At 53.7% G+C, this 9,684-nt stretch overlaps 1 protein-coding gene across 1 annotated transcript in view; it reads left to right on the top strand.

The window, feature by feature from the left end:
• Positions 1 to 9,684, top strand: part of LOC142313037 (uncharacterized) — a 241,709-nt gene that overhangs the window by 72,866 nt on the left and 159,159 nt on the right. The window lies entirely within an intron of this gene.

Genomic DNA, 9,684 nt, shown 5'->3' with positions numbered 1-9,684 from the left:
GGTATAAACGCCCCGATCACTCAGCACTTGTTCTGCATTGAGGATGCAGTGCCGAAGCCGTGGTACTGTATCCTCAATGCAGAATGCCCGCACCATATCCGCAGGACATTCCACAAATAAACCACAGCATGGAAACAGACAAAGTTGTGCTGCGTGCCGTTTTCTGGGAGCTCCTGCGGAATGTCCTGCGGATATAACCGCAGGACACTTTCCCCTGTGGGCACACAGCCTTAGGCTATGTGCTGATGGGAGCTTGCTTCTGCGGATTTTGCCGCAGAAAACCTGCGGATTTATCTGGATTTTCCAGATAAATCCGCAGGTTTCAGCAAGTACAGACACTCCCCACGTTATGCTATGGGACATGGGGAGTGTCTGTGTGTCCACGCTGCGGAATGTGCGGTTGCGGAATATGCTGTGGATGTCCCGCAGCCGCACATAACTGCATGTCAATTATTCCTGCGGATTTACCTGCGGAAATCCCGTCTCTCCACTATGGAGATAGAGGCTTACCTGCTTTGGTCCCATATGTGTCGCCCAGGAATAGGGGGTACTCAGATCCGGTCCAAGGGGTTGCTTCTGAAAGTATCACGGTGGCGTGATCCCAGGCATCACAACAAAAGGGGCATTATATACAGGGGAGATTTGGTAGTCTATGTTCCGTGATGCCACTGTCGCGGGCGGGGAGGACGCCGCCGCTGCTGCGCTCTCGCTAACGCTCGGGTCCGGCACTGCTGCGGCTGCTGCTGCTCGGTGGCTCGAGCGGTGGGCCGGATCCGGGGACTCGAGCGGCGCTCCTCGCCTGTGAGTGAAAAGGGTGGTTGATTTGGGGGATTTAGTCCATGACGCCACCCACGGGTCGTGGTGAAGATGGGCACCACCGCTGCTGGTGACGGGGATCACGGGAGCGAGGGTAGGGAGCAGCTGGGATGTTGCTTTCCCCCTCCGTGGGTAGGGGTCGGTGGTCCCGGGGCCCGATGATGTGACAGGGAGGCAGGGTTGGTGAGGTGCAGGGTTGCAGGGACAGCACGGCGCGGTGCCGGATGGCACGGGTGTACTCACTCAGTAAGAAATGTACAAAGTCCTCGGTAAACCAAACGGCTGTATGGACGGGTCCCGCAGCCGGCTGCTGTGTCTCTCCCCGGACAGGTGATGGCGGCTGTCTTTCCCTGCACCTTGATGTTCTCGTTTGACTACTATGGATCCTCAACGGTAGTCCGCTCCCCGGAGTATGGGTACCGGAGGAGCCCGTTTGCCCGCAGGCGCTGGCCCTTCAGTCTCTAGCCTTAGGCGGTAGCTGTATACCCTCACGGTGTGGGCGGTTGCCTTCAATCGGGACTTTTGCTGTTAGGAAACCCCTGGGGTTCCGGTCACATTCGGATTTGACTATTGTCGGCGGCTCCAAGCCTGGTCGGGGTCCGATGGCCCTGGCTGTGTGTGCTGGCTTCACTTCGCTCCCCGGTCGGTACCGGCTGGCCAACGCCCGACCCCGGTCCTACGGTTCCGCGTTGCTTCACCACTCCTGCAGACGGCCACCACCGTCTGCCAACCTTGCTGTCAGTGCCTGGGCCACAAACCCAGACACTCCAGTGTTTACTCCTCTCACTTCCACCTCCTGGACTAAACTGTTCTTTTTCCCGCCTCCAGGCCTGTGAACTCCTCGGTGGGTGGGGCCAACCGCTTGGCTCTGCCCCACCTGGTGTGGACATCAGACACTGGAGGGAGGCAACAAGGGTTTTGTGTTTGACTGGTGTCCCTGTCTAATGGGGGTGGGGGTGTTTGTGTGTTATCTGTGACGACCTGGCTAGTCCAGGGTGCCACATTCCCCCTTGGTGAAATGCAGACCGTCCGCGGGCTGCCCGTCTATCACCAGTTTTATTTATTTATTTTTTTTAAAAAACTGTAAAGACATAAATAACATGCAAACATTTTAACCCCTTAACGACCGCGGGCCGTAAAATTACGTCCTAAATGACATAATCTTACTGCCCGCGGTCCTCCGGCGGCAGCATGCCGCGATCGGCACACATCTCAGCTGATTTTCACAGCTGAGATGTGTGCCTGCTAGGCACGAGCAGAATCGTTATCTGCTCGTGCCGATTAACCCCTTATATGGCGCTGTCAATACATGACAGCGCCATTATAAGCGCGATCGCGGTAAAGTTTTTACTTACCGCCGAAACCGGAAGTCACGTGACGCGATCACGTGACTCCCGATAGTTGTCATGGTAGCACAGGGTCATGTGATGACTCCTGTACTACACCTGACTTAGTTTCACTTTCGCTGTGCCCGGGGCACAGCAAAAGAGAAAGACAGCGTATCTGCTGTTTACAGCCTTGCAGCTGTGATCAGCAGATACTGCAGAGCGATCGGAATGCTGATCGCAATAGCTCCCTAGGGGGACTAGTAAAATAAAAAAAAAAAGTTAAAAAATAAGTTTTAAAAAATTAAAAAAAAACAAAAAAACCTAAAAGTTCAAATCACCCCCCATTCGCCCCATTGAAAATTAAAGGGTTAAAAAAATAAAAAATATACACACATTTGGTATCGCCGCGTTCAGAAACGCCCAATCTATCAAAATATAAAATCAATTAATCTGATCAGTAAGCGGCGTAGCGGCAAAAAAATTCCAAACGCCAAAACGACGTTTTTTTGTCGCCACAACTTTTGCGCAAAATGCAATAAGAGGCGATCAAAACGTAGCATCTGCGTAAAAATGGAACCGTTAAAAACGTCAGCTCGAGACGCAAAAAATAAGCCGTCATTGAGCCTAAGATCCCGAAAAATGAGAACGCTACGGGTCACGGAATATGGCGTAAAACGTGCGCCACTTTTTTTGGACAAACTTCCGATTTTTTTTTAACCCCTTATATAAAAGTAAACCTATACATGTTTGGTGTCTACGAACTCGCACTGACCTGAGGCATCACACCCACACATCAGTTTTACCATATAGTGAACACAGTGAATAAAATATCTCAAAAACCATAGTGCTATCGCACTTTTTTTGCAATTTTTCAGCATTTGGAATTTTTTTGCCATTTTCTAGTACACTATATGGGAAAACTGATGGTTTCATTTAAAAGTACAGCTCGTTCCGCAAAAAATGAGCCCTCACATGACCATATTGACTGAAAAATAAAAAAGTTACGTCTCTCAGAAAAAGAATGGCGAAAAAAAAAACGGAAAGCGAAAAATCGGCCGGTCGTGAAGGGGTTAAACATATAAGCATTTTTGTGAGGACACTTAAACGTTGCACATATAAACAAAAACATTTTTAATTATGACGGATGGACGGATGTCTTCCGCTCTCCCACCCAAGCAACCTAGCCCTGATGCTGCCCCTAAGAAGTGGGCAGCACCCCTTGACCCCAGTCCAGGTTCAGGCTGCCCGAGCGGGAACGGGTACGGTTACTCACACCCGGCTGTCACTTCAGGGGACCCCACGTCCTTGGGGGACCCCTGACCCCCGAAGGATGGCCACCGCTCCTGGTGGTGGCCGGGCCCCAGCCTGCTCTGCTGCGGGCCCTTCCTCCAATCTGCCTCTCCGGAGGCGGCAACGGTTTACATCCCATAAAACTATTTACATGCCCACCAGTTCGTGGGTGGTCTGCCAGTTCTCGGCCATGTCCATGAGTAGTCTCTCATGCAGGTGGTACAACTTAGAAAGTCCCTCCGGGGACAACTTGCCAGCAACGGCCGGGATAATCAGGTAGACAATCAGATGAAGATCACGGTTGATTTTTGTCATTCACTCACATATTTAGACACTTAACATATGACACCCCTAAATGGTAGTTTCCCTGTACCTAAGCGGGGGTTGTCCTCGGTTGGAGCGTGTGGACCTTCTGGGCCCAATGCTATCAGTGGAGGGCAAGGGGACAGAAGAGACAATCAGTTCCTCCTCCCGTCTACTGTGTGGGGCCGGCGGAGACTCAGGGGGACTGGGTACAGGTGCAGCCCTGGGCACTGGTTCACTGGCGGTTACTTCCGTCTCCTTTTCCTCCACGGGTTGTGGGAACATTATTACCGGAATAAGCACCGCGCCGTTCTGTGTAGGCCAGTCTGCTGGGAAATCACCCATCACTGTGTGGATCACCTCTTTTTCTTTCTCCCTGGTTGGTCTGGGGGTTGGAACTTCAGCTGCCACGTTCAACGGCGATGGGCACCTCTTCAGGTGGTCCCTGGACACAGTGGCCGAAGTCTTCCCCTGGTCACGACTAATCTGGTAGGCCTTCTCATTCTCCCATTCAGTGGGTTGTATGACATACAAGGGTCTTTTCCCACTGGTCATCAAGCTTATGGGTTCTTCTTTTTCGTTTCAGCACTACATCTCCAGGTTTAAAGGGGCCAGCTGGAGCCCGCTTGTTGAGGTACTGTTCCCGGCTCCGACACAGGTTCCTTTCCACGTACTCCTGGACCTGTCGGTACTGCGCTCTCCGCCGAGTGTCCCATCCAGCAGTCGAAGGGAGGGCTTCTGGAACTTCCAAACCCATTTCTAGGTCCACCGGCAACCGGCCTGGCCGAGCTCTCATCAAATACGCTGGTGTACATTTGGTAGAGCTAGAAGGGATGTTATTGTACATATCGACCAGGTCAGGCAGCTTTTCTGGCCACAGGTTCCGCTCTTCTAGCGGTAACATCTTGAGGAGACCCAGGACCAGATGGTTCATCTTTTCACACATGCCATTAGTCTGGGCATGGTAAGGCGTGGTCCGAATCTTCTTGCAGCCGTACAACTGGCAGAATTCTTGAAACACCTCCGCTTCAAAAGCCGGGCCCCGGTCGGTAAGCACCCTCTCCGGGTACCCATGCGGTCGGCAGAAATAGGCCTGGAATTCTCTAGCGGCGGTACGGCCGGTCAGGTCCTTGACTGGGACAACCACCATGAATCTCGAATAGTGGTCTACAATGGTCAGGGCGTAGGTGTACCCACTTCGGCTAGGGGTGAGTTTAACGTGGTCGAGGGCGACCAACTCCAGCGGCTGATGAGTGATGATTGGGCGTAGAAGGGCCTTCTGGCTGGCCTCGTCCCTTCTTCTCAGTGCACAGGGACCACACTCTTGGCACCAGGCCTCCACAGACTCCCGCATCCCACTCCAATAGAACCGCTCTCTCAACAGCATCTCCAGCTTTTTCCACCCAAAGTGCCCGGCACCGTCATGGTAAGCCCGTAGAACTGTGGGCACACTAGCCTGTGGAACCACCAGCTGAGGAACCTTCTCATGGGTCTTCGGGTTGATCAGTTCCCGATACAGTTTCCCCTGGTCCAGATGCAGCCGGGCTCGTTCTTTCCACAGCCGTTGGGCCTGAGGCGGAGCAGCATGGTCCAGTCTAGTGGAACCTTGTTCAATCATGGTCTTGACCACTTGGACGGCAGGCGCTTGGTCTTGGGCTTCTTGCCATCCCTGACTGTGCAGCGGGTCCAGGTTCGCCTGCTGCTGCTTAACATGCAACTGTTTGACTGGTGGCCGTTGAAATGCAGGCAGCTCGATTTCTTCGAGATCATCGCCTTCCGGCCCCTCATCCAATAGGTGGGGCATCCGGGATAGCGCGTCCGCATTGGTGTTCTTGCGGCCAGCTCGATACTTGATCGTGAAGTCATAATTAGACAGCCTGGCCACCCACCGCTGCTCCATCACGCCCAGCTTGGCCATGTCCAGATGGACTAACGGATTATTGTCCGTATAGGCGGTGAACTTAGCGGCTGCGAGGTAATGGCAGAATCGCTCAGTAATGGCCCACACCAGGGCTAGGAACTCAAGCTTGAAGGAGCTGTAATTCTCAGGGATCCTCTCCGTGGGCCGGAGTTTTCATCTGGCATAGGCGATCACTTTTTCATTTCCGTTCTGGACCTGGGACAGGACTGCTCCCAAGCCTACATTACTGGCATCGGTGTAGAGGATGAATGGGAGATTATAGTCGGGGTACGCCAAGATTTCTTCCCCGGTCAAGGCCGTCTTCATCTGGCGAAAGGACTCTTCGTGCTTCTCTTCCCATGCCAACGGGGTTTCAGAGGGCCTGCCACCCTTGGTCTGTCCCATGAGGAGGTCTTGCATGGGGGCGGCCATCTTCGTGTATCCCTTAATGAAACGCCGATAGTAGCCCACCAGGCCCAGGAACTGTCTCACTTCCCTCACCGTGGTCGGCCTCGGCCAGTCCTGAATGGCAGTGATCTTCACGGGATCTGGGGCGACGCCTTCCGCTCCCACCACGTGTCCGAGGTAATGCACCCTGGGCTTCAGTAGGTGGCACTTAGAGGGCTTCAATTTCATTCCATATTTGGCTAGGGACGCGATCACTTCAGCCAGATGTTCCAGATGGGCCTCGTATGTCTGGGAATACACGATCACATCGTCCAGGTACAGTAGGACTGTTTCGAAGTTGAGATGTCCCAGGCAGCACTCCATTAGCCGTTGGAAGGTTCCAGGGGCATTGCACAGCCCGAACGGCATGCTGTTAAACTCACAGAGTCCCATGGGAGTGGCGAATGCCGTCTTCTCACGGTCCTCTAGCGCGACCGCTACCTGCCAGTACCCGCTAGTGAGGTCGAGGGTAGAGAAGAAGTTAGCAGTTCTCAGTGCAGCTAGCGACTCTTCGATACGGGGAAGAGGATAGGCATCTTTATGCGTGATCTGGTTGATCTTCCGGTAATTCACACACATTCTCATGGTGCCATCCTTCTTCTTTACCAGCACCAGTGGGGCTGCCCAGGGACTACAACTATCCCGAATGACCCCCGCCTCCTTCATGTTCCTCAACATGTCTTTAGTGCATTGATAGTGTGCTGGTGGAATGGGCCTATACCTCTCTTTGATGGGTGGGTGTAGGCCTGTAGGGATATGGTGTTGAATCCCCTTAATCCTCCCGAAATATAATGGGTGCTTGCTGAAAAACTGTTTATACTCTTGCACTACCCGGTATACCCCCTCTTTGTGATGTGTGGGTGTGGTTTCAGTACCTACGTGTAGTTCCTGGCACCACTCCTATAACTGTTCAGGGGGTGTATGGTTACTGGCAGGGGATGCCGAGGTAGGAGGGACAGCTTCGTGAATGGTGTGAGGGTCTAAGGTGAGCAACTTGGCGAGGGTAGCATAACGGGGAAGCCTGACTTTCTCTTCTCCACAATTCAGCACTCTCACAGGCACTCTCCCCTTTTTAACGTCAACCACCCCTCTGGCCGCCATCACCGTGGGCCAGTGTTCAGAAGGCGTGGGTTCCACCATCGCCGGGTAGTCGCGCCCCTGGGGGCCTACTGCTGCCCTGCACCAAATCATCATTTCACTTCGGGGTGGCACTACTAAGGGGGCCACATCCATCACCCTCACTCCACCAATCTCTCCGCCAGTCGAGATTACTTGTTGCCGATACAGAAGGGCCCGGATCTCACGCTGCACAGCCTTCTGCCGGCCTCCTCCTGCTGTGGCGGCCAACTGCTGCAACAGATTCAGCACCTCACTCATACAATGCTCCATCACGTTGGTCCCCAAGATTACTTTCGGGGTGTGATCACTCGGTTCATTCATTACCACAATCATCCTTTGATTCTTTAACTCCACATGTCCCACAGTCACTTGCTTGTAGCCCACCTGGGTTAGCGGGAGTCCATTGGCTGCGATCAGGGTCAGGCTATCATCAGAGGGGGCAAGTTCGTCAGTGCCCCAATACTGCTGGTACAGTGTACCTGGTATAGTGGTTACCTGTGATCCTGTGTCCAAGAGGGCCATGTGCGGGACACCGTCCACTGCCAGGGGGATGATGGGGCGAGCTCCGACGTACCAGTCTCGCCAATCGGGGGGGGCCGTTGGTGTCTACTCCTGAGGATTGGCCCTTGGCCCCAGGGGTTGCTCGTTTAACGGGCACCGCCTAGAGTAGTGGCCAGGCTTGCTGCACCTGTAACAGATAGGAGGCGCATACCGTGAGTCATTGGTCCTTCTCCGCTGCATCCAGGGGACGTCCTCCGGGCTGTCAGCGAGCTGGATCCCTCCTGGGGGCTTGACTCTTGTCGGAAGCTGGAGTGCGGCGAGGATCTTGGCTAGGTCTCCATCCACGCGGCGGACCTGGGCTGCTAGTTCCTCCATCATCCCGACGGGCGCTGCCGGGGCCGGTAGAGCCGGGGGTGGAGGTGCCACCGTGATAGGAGCGGTTTCAGCCGGCCATGAAGCCGCCTCAGGAGCGTCTGGCGTTGAGGCCTGCAGGGCCTTGATGGCCCGCTCTTTCAGCATGGCAAAGTCCAGATTGGGGTGTTCTAGGGCCCACAGCCGCAGCTGCTTGCGGTCTTCCGCGGACCCCAGCCCTTGCAGGAATTGTTCTACTAGCATCTTATTGCTGTCCGCATCATTAATAGTGTCCACCCGCTTCAGCGTACGGAGGGCTGTTTGCAGGTGCAGGGCATAGTCTCTTACATTGTCCGCAGGCCATTGTCGGCACTGATAAAACTGCATCCTCAGCTCCGCTTCTGTGCGGGTCTCAAAAGCGATTTGTAGTTTCTCGAAAATGGTAGTCACCGAGGCCCGGTCCGCGTCGGGCCAGGTCTCCGCCTCTTGCTCAGCCGCGCCGGTTAGCTGCCCTAGCACTATCGCTGCCCGTTGCCTATCAGCCAAGGGATATAAATCGAGGACCGGGCTAATCTTTTTCCGGAACACCTACAGAGCATCAGGCTTCCCATCGTACTGCGGTAGCCAAGTAGCACCGGGCACATAGGGCAGGGAGAACGGCATCACCTGGGCGACCGCTGGGCCCGCCCCCCCTGGGCCCGCCCCCCCCCCCCCGCTCCTGCGGCCGGAGCAGGGGCTATCCCGTTTCCAACTACGGGTGCGGCGGCAGCTGCAACCGCCACTCCTCCAACAGCTCCGTCAGGAGCAGACATCTTTTTCCCGTCCCCCCCTGGTTCTCTTCAGCACTTCCGCTTTTTGGGGGCGGGGCTTCGCGCCTTCCCTGCTCAGAGAAGACGCTCGAGCGGGAGATTTTCGCTCCAAGATGGCGGCGCTTCGAAATTTTCGGCCGGACACCGCCGGCGGAGATCACCTTAATGGTATGTTTATATATTTTTTCCAGTCTGCCACCAATACCTTAATCCTGTGGGTAAATAGAACAGTTATTTTCATTCTTTCTTTTATATACCAAGTGAGGTAAAATTCTATGTCTCTCTTTTTTCAGTATTTGCCTTTTATAGCGGTTTCTACTAATAGTATTCTCCACTTGGGATTTCCTATACAAATTATCAGTCCCATTTCCTCAATTAGAGGTAAGTAAAGCAATTTTCATAGAAAAGAACTTACATAATTTTCATTATAAGATGATGTTTTCTCTATTCCTTTATATACATGGACTGTCTCCAATAGTAATATAGGCATCATAATACAACGAGCAGTCTTATGCCAATTAATGAAAGGAGCCTTTGTCTCAAAGCACTCCAGATAGGAGTGCTGGAGTTTTTCTCTATATGGACTTCTAGTTTCTCCTGAGCACCAGAAACAGTGAGCAAAATCATAATTTTAAGCTCTGATTGGAGAGACTGGCCTTGTGACCGATCTCTCCAATCACCTGTAGGTAACCACTCCCCTCAGCTTCACTCCATCCGTGGATGCTGAGGAGAGCGATCCCTGTGCGTGCCATTTGGTAAGTGCCCCCGATCCACCGCTGCCTCGATCAGCCTCCACCACTGCCCCCTTTCAGCCGCCGCA

The sequence above is a fragment of the Anomaloglossus baeobatrachus genome, chromosome 5 (assembly GCF_048569485.1).
Source record: "Anomaloglossus baeobatrachus isolate aAnoBae1 chromosome 5, aAnoBae1.hap1, whole genome shotgun sequence".
NCBI classification, from domain to species: domain Eukaryota; kingdom Metazoa; phylum Chordata; class Amphibia; order Anura; family Aromobatidae; genus Anomaloglossus; species Anomaloglossus baeobatrachus.
Note: the sequence above shows the minus strand (reverse complement) of the source record. Positions and strands in the feature narration are given on the sequence as shown.